The sequence below is a fragment of the Archocentrus centrarchus genome, chromosome 3 (assembly GCF_007364275.1).
Source record: "Archocentrus centrarchus isolate MPI-CPG fArcCen1 chromosome 3, fArcCen1, whole genome shotgun sequence".
Taxonomy (NCBI): domain Eukaryota; kingdom Metazoa; phylum Chordata; class Actinopteri; order Cichliformes; family Cichlidae; genus Archocentrus; species Archocentrus centrarchus.
The window spans coordinates 3411090-3426070 of record NC_044348.1 but is presented as its reverse complement, the minus strand read 5'-3'; the positions used below and the strand labels follow the sequence as shown (position 1 = coordinate 3426070).

General features: G+C 39.2%; 1 long non-coding RNA gene across 1 annotated transcript; it reads left to right on the top strand.

Moving 5' to 3' along the window:
• Nucleotides 1-5197: 5197 nt before the first annotated feature.
• LOC115778391 (uncharacterized) lies at nt 5198-14216 on the top strand. The gene is made up of 3 exons (XR_004019776.1): nt 5198-5507; nt 13903-13971; nt 14103-14216. It is a non-coding gene; the product is annotated as an uncharacterized LOC115778391 (long non-coding RNA).
• Nucleotides 14217-14981: the final 765 nt, after the last annotated feature.

The window sequence follows — 14981 nt, the reverse complement described above, 5'->3', positions numbered from 1 at the left end:
CCTACCAGGAACTCACTGGCTTGGATTAAGCTTGGATGAAGATGGATGTGGTACATTTTTTGATTCATTTGGACTTCGACCTGATTATCCATTTTATCCTAAAAGCATTTTACAGTTTCTCCAGACACGTGCAAAAAGAATATCATTTCACGAGAAGCAGCTTCAGCATGTTAACTCCACTGTATGTGGCCAGCATTGTGTTTTTTATCTAACCAACAGATCAAGGGGATTATCGTATCAAAATGTATTGTCTTTATATCATAAAAATTCTGAAAAAAATGATGTCATGGTTGATAATTTTGTTAAAAGATATAATAATTGTATAAGAAAATGTCGTTCAGGATCCTTTTAATCATTCATCATGCTCTTTGAAGACATTTAATAAATATTGTTGTGATTAACAAAAAAAAAAAAAAAAAAAGTTAATAAAGTATTCATGTCTGAAATTTAAGATTTATGTGTGTGAATTTGCTTTCATAAAATGAGCCAGAACACAAGTAACTTAAAATAGCAAAAATCTTTATTGAGACTTTACTGAATTACTTTGATCACAAAAAAAAAAAAAAAAAAAAAAAGTCATCTCTGTCTCATGGGAAAGTCACCCAGTTTGGTGACATCTGGAATATCCTCTTCCTAATCCTCTTTCTTTTATTTGGAGGGTCTTCAGATGACATTTGTGATGTCCTGAGATCAGGAGCGGTTGTAGAATCAGATTGTCTCATATCTGAAATCTCCATCCTAACTTGGGTGTTACCCACTGTGGTTAAAGGTATTTTTAATTCTGTTAATACATTCAAAAGCTCCTGCCATCCTAGAGGTCTCTGAGAATGCTTAACAGACCTTGGGTTTGATATAAATTTCATTAAATCAAGCATGTGACTTCCACGAACTGGTATGTTGTTATGTATTAATTCCCCATGAGTATTCCAGCCACTCTTGCTTTTAGAGTCCACAAGTTTACGCATAATATATTCAGTGTTTCTCTTAAATCTTGGATTTATATTGCTTAATACGTCTGTAAGCACAGTGTTGTCCTCAATCTGAGGACTTGTCACAGACATGTCTTCTCTCTTGGGCTCTTCAGGCAGGGTCAGAGTTATTTTCTTGGTTTCAGTATTTGATTGTTTTTGCAAATTGAGAAAACGGTGCAAAAGTAAATTAAACTTTTTAATTTTTTCATCCGGTAACAGTTCAATTTTATGCAGTAACTCTTGCATCTCACGTTCCAGATCATCTTGCGCTTTCTGGAGAATATTTTTTGGTCCTGAATGAGATCCTTGATCATGCAGATGTTTAAGCTGATCTTGTGTCATTAAGTACATTTTTTGCATCTTCACAATAAAATAATTTACCCCCTAATAGCCCCTGTAACTAAGCTTGAAACGATAGGTAACAGAGTACTAAGGTAGGATGAAACCTCCTTTTTGAGTCAGTATCAGTCTCTTCTTTTTGATTCCTGTACGTTTGGTAGCTAGAAGTCTGATGTTTTTCTTGTGTACTTTAAGCTTTTTAATTTGACATGCAGTTACGGGTATATTACCTTTCAGAAGATTAATACACAGTTCCCCTAATGCATGTATAGCATCATCTGAGCAAGTACCTAATAGTACTTTACGCTGTGAGGGTGTACATTTGACCAAAGTTTTCAGCATTGGGAGGTTTCTGTTCACACGATTCGACATATTATTTCCTCTTGGGTATATAAACGCACTGTAGTTCATGAGGGAGTATACTGGACCTCAATCTCAGATGATCTGGGCATGTCGGTGTTAAATCAACTAATAAATATCCGTGAGGGGTTTTGGTTGCCTCTTCAAAGCTTTCCATGAAAAAGTGTTTCCTTCCAGGATAAATTTGCTGGGCCAATATATTCATCTGTAATTTATCACGGGGGTTTTTAAATAACACAAAATAATTACTGTTTAAACTAATTGTTCTGGAGTGTTTACCTTGCATAAACACATTCTGGGTAAGCAAAACAACACTCATATTTTTATGGTGTCTGTATTGTGTAAAAAGCCGTACGACTTCTGGATGGTTAGAAGCTTGAAAGATGACATCATCCAGGACAATTAGATGGTTCAGGCCATGCGGAAAGAGATTCTCATCGTCAAATGAATCAGGCAAGCCTTCAATAAATTTTATATTTTTATTGTTCTTGCGCAGTTCATCATACAAAGGCTGAAAAGATGTATATATCCACACAATATTTTCAATTGGCTTATTCAATACACACATTGCATTATCCAACAATGATTTTACAAAAAAAGTTTTCCCAGATCCACTTGGGCCAGAGACCAGACATGAAAAAGGCACTTGAAGCCGATGATCGAAATCCACAGTATTAAACATCTTTTATCTCAGTATCCAAATGGCTGTGTCTGGCCGTCTGATAGCAACCTTCGCTTGTCAAAAACAACCCTGAATTTTTTAATAAACCTGGAATTTCTGAGTGAAAACTCAGATTTATCACGGACTATATTGTGCTGTGGTACTTCTATTACAGAATCCACCTGTGATTTATCAATGTACCCTTCAACAAGAGATTTTATACTCTCGAAATTCACTTTTTCACAACAATCATGTGTCTGTGTTATTCCTTTAGCTTTTAAAACAACTTTTAAATTTTTGGTTTTATAACCATAACTTTTAGCCCCTGAAGAGACAAAATCGATAATAAAATCATCAGGATCTAATTCACTTGTTAACTCCCCTAGATATTTACCTAAAGGCAGAGGACAATCCCCATCTCTATTAATATAGATTAAACTGTCTGTGTCTTAATATAGAACTTTTTCCTGTAGCTTATCTAAATACTTGTACAGCTCTAGGCGGCCATATGCTGTGGTGAAAACAGCAACAAAGATGTCTGTGCGGTTTGGTATGGAGATACAGATGCAGCCACCTAATGTTGCCGCATCCAGCCAGACATCGGCCAGCTGAAGTCCAGCTCCCAGCTGGCCGACGTCCGGCTGTGGTCGGGCTGGAAGTCCCCCTCCTTCTCCTGGGCATATCTACTTTCCAGCATGAACACACCCCTTTTACTTGTTGCTTCTGTGGCTAGCTTGGAAATTAGCAGACGAAACTTGAGCATCGGTAAGAGAGAAACTATTCTAATAATCGATTTGCAAAATGTAAGGTCCAAAATAGTAATTTCATGCTTATCGAACTGTAGAAGCTTCTGATGCGACCGGGTTGGAAGCTGGAAATCTCTGACGTGATTGCACGTGCTCAGTTAGCATTTTAGCGCAGGCAATGCACTGAAAAGTGGCTAACATCCTTAGTCATCACTAAACTCAGTTAAAGATAAGTTAATGCTTTATGGTGTTGTATAACTATTGTTGTGTATGTTGTATTTTTCATAATGTATTTGCCGTATTTTATTATTAGCACCTGTCTAGCATTTTCACTGATGCTAATTCCGTTCATGGTGCTACTGCCTATGTGAAGTGCCTTTTATTAGCACTTGCTAGTATTTTAATGCACTTTGCTACTGTTCTGATTGAGATAAAGCTAATGTGTTTTTACAATCCACCTTCTGATGGGAAATCATTACACTACCATTAGCTGTATTGTATTGCATGTATTTCATTAGCTCTTTAAAAGATTTGAATCGTATTTTTGTATTACCACATATAAGCTAATATAATTAGTTTTATTGAAGTGTTGGTAATATTTGACAGTGAACTTTAACTATATTGTTGTACAACAGAAAAAACTTGAAAAGTGACTGAAAAACCCTTTAAATTGTAGCTTTAAGCTAATGGATATTAGTTTACAAGGTTTTAAGCTACTTTATTCTGGCCTTGTTCTAGGTCAGGTTTTTTGTTGGTGCACTATTTGATCCATAGTGCTACTGTGAAGACTGGATTGCATTTCCAGAACTGGATGGCGAGCCCCAGCCCAAGGATCGGACAAACCGGTAGATAGTGACCCGACTGGTCACTATAACTGAGACATTGCATGAACAATTGATGGACACTGTGACAAAAGACTAAAAAGGAAAAAAGACTACATACTGGATTATTTATTTCTAATTGTTTATTTTCCTTGTGTTGTTTTTGCTTTGGGTTTCAAAAGGGAAAAGCGCGCAGTTTGTTAATTGTATATATATATATATATATATATATATATATGTGTGTGTGTTGGTTTAATGACATTTCATTCAGTATATTCTACTCTTTCTATAAACTGTGCATCTTCCTCTGTTGTTGCTCACACCTAGGCTCCCCCATGAATCCAGAGTCTTCTGATTAGGCCAACATCCCTTTATGTGTGTGGTATTGGTATTAGTTATTGAAGTAATTTACTCTACCATATTTCACAACTGTCAAGGGTACTTGAAGGTAACCTCTTGTGGGTTACACATGTGTTACACACGTGTTACAAATGCACGAGGAGTTCAGAAACAATTTGAAATGAGGCGCAGAATCTTTTTGTGGTACGCCGTACCTGACCGGCTTACTTTCAGCCCTGCACATATAGTCTATAGATGCAGCTTGACCAACCCAGTTTACTTTCTCACCCTATAAATTAGCACTTACTACTATACTGCGCAGAACCCTCAAGCTCCCAGGCCTCTGGTACAGGTACATTTTGATTTGAATGGTTTCACAATAAAATTAGTGAGCTCACAAAATGCAGGTCATGCTTTTACATTTGATATCGTCACTGCATGTCACTTCAGTCATGACTGTAAATTAAGCAGAGAACCAAACCAAAAAAGTAAGGAAATGTATGTTTTGTTGATTTTTTTTCTTTGTTGTAACAATGCTTCTTGGCAATACATCTTATACTGTTGGTTTATTTGCCCTTAAACGTTGCCACATTTGTAAGGAAAATGCAAAAATTGTTATTATACAACAAGCTGAAGTTCTCTCCTTACCTACAACAGCCGAGTCTGTTACTGCAGAAAGCACCTGTTTGATTTGTGTTCAAATGAAAGTTGAGCTTTCTCTGAATGAGAGGCACAGCTGGTTTGATCTAAAAATCCACCTCCAGCTTGTTCTGTACAGTCTTGTCATCCCCTCAAAAGCTTTTCCAATAATACAACATTACTGATGCTAGCAGTATGGTTTGCACAGTTTCCACACTGCCGCTGAGGTTACAGGCATTTCTACCTATTCTTATATATCAGACATACTTTATGCTTTAAGGCTGCTGCTGCTGACACTAACACTATAAATGATGTGTTCAATGGAAGTTCACTGAAGTGTTGCTGCTTGTGTGGTTACAGGTGCAGAGTTGTGTTTCCCAGGCTGCCCCTGAACACATCCTAAAGCCTTCAACCTGCAGCAGATAGAAGAAAGCGTGCTGCTGTCCCTGTATAAGAAGATGCTGCTGCTGCTGCTCCACAGACACAAACAGATTTGGATGGAGGACTTTATGGTGCCAGAGCTTTTTGTTAGACATGTGAAACTCTGACATTTCCTAAAAACTGGACTCACAGATGAAGCAGTGACTTATGTCCAGAGATGCAAACAGTAGCTGAAGCAGTTTGTTCCTCGGTGAGTCAAACACAGTTCTCAGTGGTTCCCACACATTTACAGTCTTTCTGTGGGGTGGGTGGGATGTATGAGGAGGTTTCAAAACTCCAAACTTGAATGTAAGACAGTCTGACTGGTTTCCTTAGTTTGGTTCATCTGAGCTGTAAATAATGATTTAATTGCCCAAAACTGATGTCTGGATATCTTGAACTGCTGTTGAAGTTCAAATGTTTAAGATGAAGTTTTTGCCACAGTTTATGATCGTTTCCTTTATGAAATCATTGTTCAGTGAACATCACACTGATGGGCTGCAACAAGTTTTTTTTTTATAGAGGATTTCATTATTTCTGCTTTACTGGATACAAAAAGCTTTAGCAGATTTCCAGACAAAAACAGCAGCTTTGCTTTAATGTAAACATTTATAATCTGATCTAAGATCTGCCTTCACTGATAGATGATGGCTCTCTGACAGCCACAGCATAGTAACTATTAAGAATAAACTCTCATACAAATGTGGCAGTTGGTACTGAAGGATGAGCATCTACTGAGGCGTTCATGCAGAGGAACAAGTCCAACATTCAGGAACGGCCATCTCAGTCCGCAGACCTGAATATTATTGAAAATCTGTGGTGTGATTTAAAGCGGGCTGTCTGTGCTCAGAAACAATCAAACCTGACTGAACTGGAGATGTTTTGGAAAGAAGAATCGTCCAAAATACCTTCAACCAGAATCCAGAGTCTCATTGGAAGCTATACGAAGCATTTAGAGGCTGTTAATTCTCCAAAAAAAGTGGCAGTGCCGCAGTGGGTAGGTGCTTGCCTTGCAGCCGGAGGGTTGCCGGCTCGAGCCCCTGTCCCTGCGCTGCATTGTGTCCTTGGGCAAGACACTTAAACCACATTGCCTAACAGTAGCGCCAGTCTCTGGCTGCATGACCGCAGATGCTCGTCTCTGGAGTGATCTGGAACAATCATTTCGTTGTGTGCACAATGAGTTGAATCTAACATCTAAAAGGAGGATCTACTAAATATTACATTAGAGATTCTGTTGGGGTGCCCAAAATTATGCACCTGCCTAATTTTGTTGAAATAATTATTGCACACTTTCTGTAAATCCTATAAAATGTATTTCTTTATTCTTTATTTCACTTCTCAAATATCACTGTGTTCCTCTGCTATATGATATATTTAACTGAAATGATTTATAAAGGAAAATCATAAAAGTTATCAAACTTTTACATACCACTGTACAGCATCTATTTATGATCCCCCCCACCCTGTGACCCTGAACTTGAAGGATGGGTGGGATATATAAAAAAATAGCAAATTGTAGGAAATATATACCCCATCCCTGAGCAGTCCTGGCATATCACCTGATGTCAGTGCCAGCCCAAGTCAGCTGATGGCTCTGCTAAAACCCTAATAAACATGCACAGCAAAGCTCATATAGAACGTGCAGTTTAAACTGCTTAAGCCTCTGCCCATAGTTGTTGCACATCCACAGCCAACCTCCACCAAAGCTACTCCGTTAATGCTAATCAGTGTCACTGAGATCTGCTGGGAGCTGGGATCTGCCGCTCACTACTACTGCAAATGGAAATAATCTTTTGACTGTAGTGGTGCACATGAAGTGGAAATGCAGGCTACCAGCAACAAAAGAGAAGTGCAGTGGTTCCAATTGAATATAACATAAATCCCAATTTATATGAAAATCATTTTATTTGTATTACTACTACTACTACTACTACTACTACTACTATTACTATTATTCTAACTGCTGCAACAAAATTACTTCTTACCTTCATAAAATATTAGCAAGACAGAAGCTTTAAATGTGTTGCTGCTGTATGGAGTTGTGGGGCGTTATCTCCTTCCCTTTGTAAAGGACGCTCACACAAACACACAAATGTAGTAATCTCACGATGGTTCGTGACAGGAAAAATCGAACTATTTTTTTGGGCTTACTGACATGAACTGCCACTTTTTTTGGGTCAGTGAGCACAAGCTGGTTAATAATGTATTTTTAGATTTCATGTGAGAATCATGTATTTTCTCTAGAGAACAACACTTTAAAAGATGTGGCAAACCTGGATTTGAACCCAAACCCAACTCTTTTTTTTTTTTTATGTAACCAAATGATTTTAATGTCTAAACCTAACCAGGAGCCATATTTTTTAGGTAATAATGCATTTAAAAATGATGTAGATCATGTGTGAAGTCTTTTTCTTCACTGCTTGTTTGCAAAAATCACTGATTTTAAAATTCCAAATCTTGTTATTTTGTGTGCAGGGCCTCTGAACAGCAGCATGAGCTAACTATGTAAAATTAAAATGTACCAAAGCTCCCACTGTTTTCATTGAATACCTCATCATCTTTTGGCCATCCACTCCATCTCTCCCATTTGCATTTTCGTACAAACAGTCTACATCACAGTGGAGATTGTTCCTTTCTTTTAATCACAGCCAACTGGCCGTGCAGCAAAACAAATAGGGTATTTTGAAATTGACATAGACAAACATTACAGCGCAATCGAAGCCATGATCTAAAGTGTTCTATTTAATGTCAGCCATTCATATGCTGATTTTAAATTGCTACAGCACCATGCTGTGCCAAGTGTCTATAATCACAGTGACAGTATACAATATTCTGGCCTGTAGGCGAGAGCTCCCTCGCCAATTATGTTTCTCTTGGCCTGAGATTGAATCTATTACTGTGTAATTGCCTCTATATCTCCAACTATCACCCGGAGCAGTTCCGTGGATTATTCACACATATGGTGAGTAAATGTTTGGTGGAAATCAATGCTATTTTTAGGATGTTGTTGATGTTGAAGGAGCAGTGTCCTGATACTCCCAGAAATTGCTGAACAAAGTTATTCAATGGACTGTTATATAACTGTTAATAACGGTGACCTGGGGAGTACAACTTCTTTGGATTGGAGGAGTTTTTCTTTAATGTTTCCTCTCGTTCCCTGTTCCCAGGTGGGTGCACTCACTGAGTAGCTTTAACATTCTTTTACATCCGGACAAAAAGTCCCACCATCATCCATCGCATAAACTTTTTTTCTTCAGTATCAAGGTGTTGCCATTTTTTTCCAGGTGAAATGACTGTGCAGTAAGCACAGGCATTTATTGGCTCCACCTCAGCTCTGATGCATACATGACACCTGTGTGGAGAGTTTTTGCTGTTTTACCACAGTGCCGTCCAGGCTTGCTTTGGTGGTGCTTTGCTCAAGGGTGCAACATTAACATAAAAAAAAACAAAAACACATTTGCTGATGGAAGGAGGAGTAAGGTGTTCTCAGTGGGATTATGCGAGGCAGTTTGGGAGGTTCGAACCAACACGAGCTTCAGGTCTCCTCTGCAGAAGGGAACAGAAGTTCAGCAGCGATCTCATAACACAGGCAGACAAACGTGCAGATTCAGAAGAGCCAGTTCTACTAACGAATGTCAAAGCAACAATCAGGCACTGGTGCCTTCCTCCAGCGTAAACAGGGAGCCACTGATCTCATAACTCCTCACAGGTGCATTAATCAACCCAGGTGCATGAAGGAAGGCCCGCCCCTGGAACACAAGGTGTGGTTGACACAGAGAGAGAGAGGGAGAGAGAACTAGAGAGGAAATCTGAGTGAGTCAGCCAGGAGGACCGTGACAGTGAGAGTTCTGACAGTGACAGGAGCACAGATCTGTGGGTGCAGAGAGCCATAACAGATCCATTTTATTAGTCTGGAGACCAGCTAGCAACTCACTGTTGCTGTGGCCCAGCCCAAATTAACACAACACTGAACACGGCATTATTTTTAAAAGACATCATGACAACAGGAAAGGAGTTAGTTGACATTTTTAGCAGGTGTTCCCCTGTTTATTGGCACATCAGTTTGGTAAGTTTGGTAGCATGGTATGTTGCGTGTGCATCTCAGTTAAGCATGCTGAAAAGCCCATAAACAAAGCAATGTTTGTCATTCAGTGTAATGATCACACTTTCCTGGTCAGCGATGTGGAGTTGGTTAATCAGTGGACGTTTCCGTCTGTTTAATACAGCTAAAATGTCTGGGGAAAAAACTGCAACATCAAATAGCTTCTTGCCATTTAGCAGCTGTGTTCCTGTTCTGCAGTTGCACAGCAGATGATAGCTCAAATGACCTCTTATCACCACACAGCATGGACAATGGGAGGGGTCAGGCTGCATGTAGAGTCACTTGCATTGACCAGCTATCGCCCAGGAGACAATTACAAATGAAAAAAAAAAAAGGAGCACTTTCTTTCTTTCCCATCCTGCATCCTATTACATTTTTTTTTTCATGTGCAGCTTCTATTCTGAATTCAATCACCCAGTGTTGATAAAGAGGCTCTCTAGGCATCTTCCAGTTCCTGAGAATGATTTACCATCCTGTTGTAACAACCATTACTTCAGTGATTGTGAAAACATGCTCCAGATGACATGTTCCAGTCTTGAAATATATAAAATGCTGGATATAACACCAACTACATTACCTCCAGTGAATCTTCGATCAGTACTGACTGATTCTGGCCATGTCCACAGCACGTTACACAGTGTACCGCTGATGTAAGTTTGACGTGAATTGATAAAGTAACAGTTTTAGCAGGATATCGTGACTGTTTTAGCTCTGATGTTGAAAACAAAAGTTTGGAGATGTTGTTTTTACTCATTATTTTGCCACAGAAAGGTGACAAAGAAAGAACCAGCATGAATGTGATGAACCTCCACAGAACAGCTTTGATTGATTCAACAAGTCTGAAACTCTACAGAGGGATGGAAAACCAGTCTTTCAAAAGTTTTCCTTTATTTTGAGGTGTAAAACAGAAGTCCAAATTCTAACAGTAGAGAAGTAAGGGTCAACTTTAAAGGATCACGGTCCTATCAGGGAAAAATCTGATAGATAACAGGTCCACAGTCGATCTTTAGATGTGATTTCAGCAGCATCCCTGATGGTGTTTATTGTCTGAGAACATGTAAAGATTAAATATCAGAATTCAACATCAGCTTAATAAATCAGCTGCATAAATCATTTATAAGATTTATTAGTTCTTATAAATGCTTCCAAACAATAAAGTTGATGTAAAATTGTTTGCAGCCAACTGGGAAAAAAAGAATAAAATGTAATATAAGATTCTAAATTGATCACAGATGCACATCAAAGAAAGCTTTTAGATTCTATTAAACTTTAGACCCACTGATCATCTGTGTATAAAGGAATCATCGGGGAACAGTGTTGTTATTTTCAAGAGAATTGATTGTTCAGTAGGATCAAGGTGATTTCATACCTGTTGATTTTGAACATGGCAGTGTACTCCAGGAGGAAGTGAGCTGCTTTGGTAATGCTGAAAATCCAAGGTTAACCCTTAAGTTAGCTAAATAAGAACAAATCCTTCTTCACAGAACAGGCCTCAAAACTCATGTTAACTATTCAGAACTACAAACAAGACTGAATTGTTGCTCTTTCCTCCTCACCTGGTGATAAGTTGGCCCGTTTATGGTCTGCAGGCTTGCTCTTGGGAACTACTGGCAATATAGCACCACTGCCAGCTTCAAATTTCCTCTTTGTTTTAATGTAATGCTCACATTTCCAAATTAGTATTTGATTGTAAAGATCCCCAAGAGGACGAACCACAATATTTTCTTTGACCACAATTTCTGTCCATGATCTGGTCATTTCATGTAAACAGAAAAACATCTGTCATTTAAAATCATTTCAGTTTGGTCATAGAATTTTAGTGACATTAATCTTTAGTCGGTTACAGTTTGGAACTATTAAATTTCCAGGCTTCAGGCACACCAGTTAAAAAATGATATGCAAAGGAAGACTTCTACGGTTTGTCTAAAACCCCCCAAAATCACGTGACCAATGTGGACACAATTGTCTAAGATGTTGTACTGAAATATTGAAGTTGCACATTGTGGACAGCGAGCATCTCTATTTGAAAAGTGCAAAGCATCATTATGTGGACTTACAGCTTTGAAACAACCCAAATCAGCTGGCTAGACTCGGTCACAGCAGTTCCAGTAAATGATGGCTGGTCCTTCAGGGCAAAGAGGAAGCAGATCAGAGTCTGCTTTCACAGTCACAGTCCTGCAGGTGATCATTTGTTTTTGAATATCTGAGAGGAAGCTGGGGAAGTGCAAACACATCTGACCTGGTAATGATGCTGCAGCAGTTGTCATCTCACAGCCACCGAATGAAAGACATGAATAAGTTTTCTGAATGCATGGTGTGGGTACTGAAAGGTGCTTTCATGTTGTTTTCTGAAAGCAATAAAGAATAATACATGAAGATTGTGGCATATTTCATCCAAAAAAACACCTCTGGACATTTAAACAATGAACTAAACCATAACTGTCTTTTTCATTAAAAAAAAAAAAAAAAAAACATACACATACATTATGCATAGAAAAAAATATATGAACATTTACATCTAAAGCTTCACTCTTCAGATACTGCATAAGGTATGACAGCAGTGAGAGTTTAGGTTACAAGAGGGGAAGAGTTGGAGAATGTTAGTATCTGTCAGCAGTAATAGTAACCAGTCACGCTCAGCAATGTCAGACTGCCTTTTGATTCAGTTTCTTGTTTATTGGTTCAGTCACACTAAAGTAAAAACAGCACCGCATCCTCCCTGCGAGTAGGGAACAGTCAGAGGTTGCCAAGTGACGGCATTAATTATCCCACCACCAGAGGAGGGAGCGGGGATTGTTTTTCGTATGTCTGTCTGTCTTTCTGTTTGTTTTTTAACAAAATTACAGCAAATTATACCAGTCCAGTTCATAACGAATTTGCATGAAAGATGGCCCCTAGATCACCTGATTACATTTTTGTCATAATCGGGTCAAGGTCAGAGGTCAAGTTTTTCTTAAAATTGTGTGAATGCAATAACTTGATAATGATGTCACCTACGATGCTGAAACTGACACCGTCGATGCTAAAAATCTTGGATGAGTTTGAATCATCGGAGGTCAGAGGTCGGAGTCAGAGGTCGAGTTTTCTGAGCATCTTGTGAACGTGATAATTCAAGAACGATGTGACCTAACATGTTCAAATTCATACCATGGATGCATCTACTAAACATCTTGGACGACTTAGTTCTCACCATAATAATACCAATCACAGAAAGTGACAGTATTTTCACTGGTTTATATTTATTATGATTTTAGCCTTTTTATATTCCTGGTTCATATGCACCCTATTAAAATCTATTGAGACCTGTAATTATGTGTTCAAGAACTTGTGCTTCCAGGGGATTTGTGTCACCTAAATATTCTACTGCCAGGAGGCTGAGGGGGAGCACTGGCATCTGGCAGTATTTTTTTGTTCAGTCACTGAAAGCAAACTGATCCGATCCAGATTCTGGCTTTGCAGACTACTTGAATTTAACACAGAAAACTCTGTTTACATTCATGAATGAAAGTTATTTTAGTCCAACTTTTTAAACCTTTGAAAATTATAGACACATTATCTCAGCGATTCAATATTTGGAGAGGGACACTCACATGAACACTCTTCCAGAGGCGGGGTTTGGTGTGCCCAGCATTTTTTGGCATTCAGCAAGTAATTGCAAGTATTTGCAGCTGCCAAGTGGTCACCAGAGGTTGAGTGTGCTACACCCCAACCTGTGAGCAACCACTTTGGATGACAAGGCGATTGCACAGGTTGCCTGGTGGGAGGCAACCTGTCTCTCAGCAATCGTGGTCTGACTCAGACTGACAGCAATCACTCTCAGACAGGTTGGTAAAGATTTGCAAACAATTGCCATCTAATTTATAAGCACAGACAGATTGCTACCACATTGCAATCAACTGGAGCCAGTCTGCCTCAATGAGCACAATTCATCTGCATTGTATCTCATTGCTATAAGGGGGCTTGACTGAACTGGTCGTCAGCTAGTTGTTTTCTGGTATACAGAAGCAAGGTTGACATTTTGCAGTTAAATCGTTGTGCTGCAACAACTGTTTGTGGAGGAATTTCAGTTTCATATCTGAGGTTCTGGCAATTGCCAGCTTGACCCATTCAATCACGAACTGATAGTATCTCCATCTTATTGTTGTTATATTACTGTCTCGATGCACCAGAGCTGCTTTGAAGATCCAGAGTGACCGTGAGTGGACACAGACCTGGTCCTTGCCTTTGAAGCAACCATTTCAAAGCCACAAAGATCCCAAGTTTATTGTTTTGGTTGTGCCGAGGCCTCCAACCACTGTTTTCCCTAGTGTGACTGTAGCATTAAACAATTGTCATTTTTGACCTTGGAAACAGTACCTGCCAAAGTGGTCTCACCTAAAGTCTCATATTCCTAGTCCTCATATGCTGACTCACCATATTCTATCTTTAACTCCTCTTTCTCCCGCTTTTCTCTCAGTGCGAATGTATATATGTGTCTGTGCATTAACCCGGTCTTGTGTTTCAGGGGTGGTGTCTTTGTCTGGACTCACGCGCACTGGCTTCATGCACCTGGCGGCAATCATCACACCTGTTGGTAATCACTCGTCACTGGCTGCTATTTAAGTTGGAAGAAATCCTTAATTCGACTCCTGATCATTGAACTAACCACAGTAGTTAAAGTCTGGCTCCTCACGCTTTGGACTCACTCTGCTTGCTTTGGTGCAGAAACCCTGGAAAGAAACTTGGAAAGATTGTTTGGAGATATTCCTGTGGCGAGAAACGTACAGTAGCTCTTTGCCTGACCTTGGACCTCTCTTCAAGAAGCCTCTTACCTGTGTTGTAAATGAACCTTTGAACTTTTACTTCAGAGTCCTGCATTTGAGTCCACTCGCACTCCTAGTTATGACATAAAGGTTTTATCACAGAAGATGCTCTTTTAGTCAGAACTGTTACCATAAATTTCTACTATATTGGGGTGGCTATGGCTCAGGAGGTAGAGCAGGTCACCTACCAATCAGAAGGTCGGTGGTTGGATTCCTGGCTGCTCTGGGCTGCATGCCAAAGTATCCTTGGGCAAGTATCTTGCCCAAGTTACTCTCCAACGCAACTATGAATGTGTGTGAATGTTAGGCAGTAAGCACTTAGCTTAGTTTCATATAGAAGGGAATTTGTAAATAGTTACATTTACCCATTCACACAAGTTGTGTAAATGCTTTGAGTGCTCAGACAGAGTCGAAAAGCGCTATGTAAGAACTAGTCCATTTACTATGGGATTGCTAGTACATCAATAAGTGATTAGTAACTCAAATCAGCTTTATCAGGACAGTGTGTGTATGGTTTGATCAAACTTGATTGCCATGTGAGCGATCATTTGCTGACATCATTCATGATTTAAAAGGGAATGTGACATCAGGTTTGAAATCACTGGAGATGTTTTTCCTGTATTAAACCAGAATATAAACCTTGACTGACCTTAACTGAGAGCTGTGGGTTTCTAAACTTGAGACTGTCTTACACTGAGATTGCACCAGTCATGACATCATTGAGCCACCACACCTCTCTTTGAAAATACAGTGAAATACTGATAAAGATGGCTCACATGCA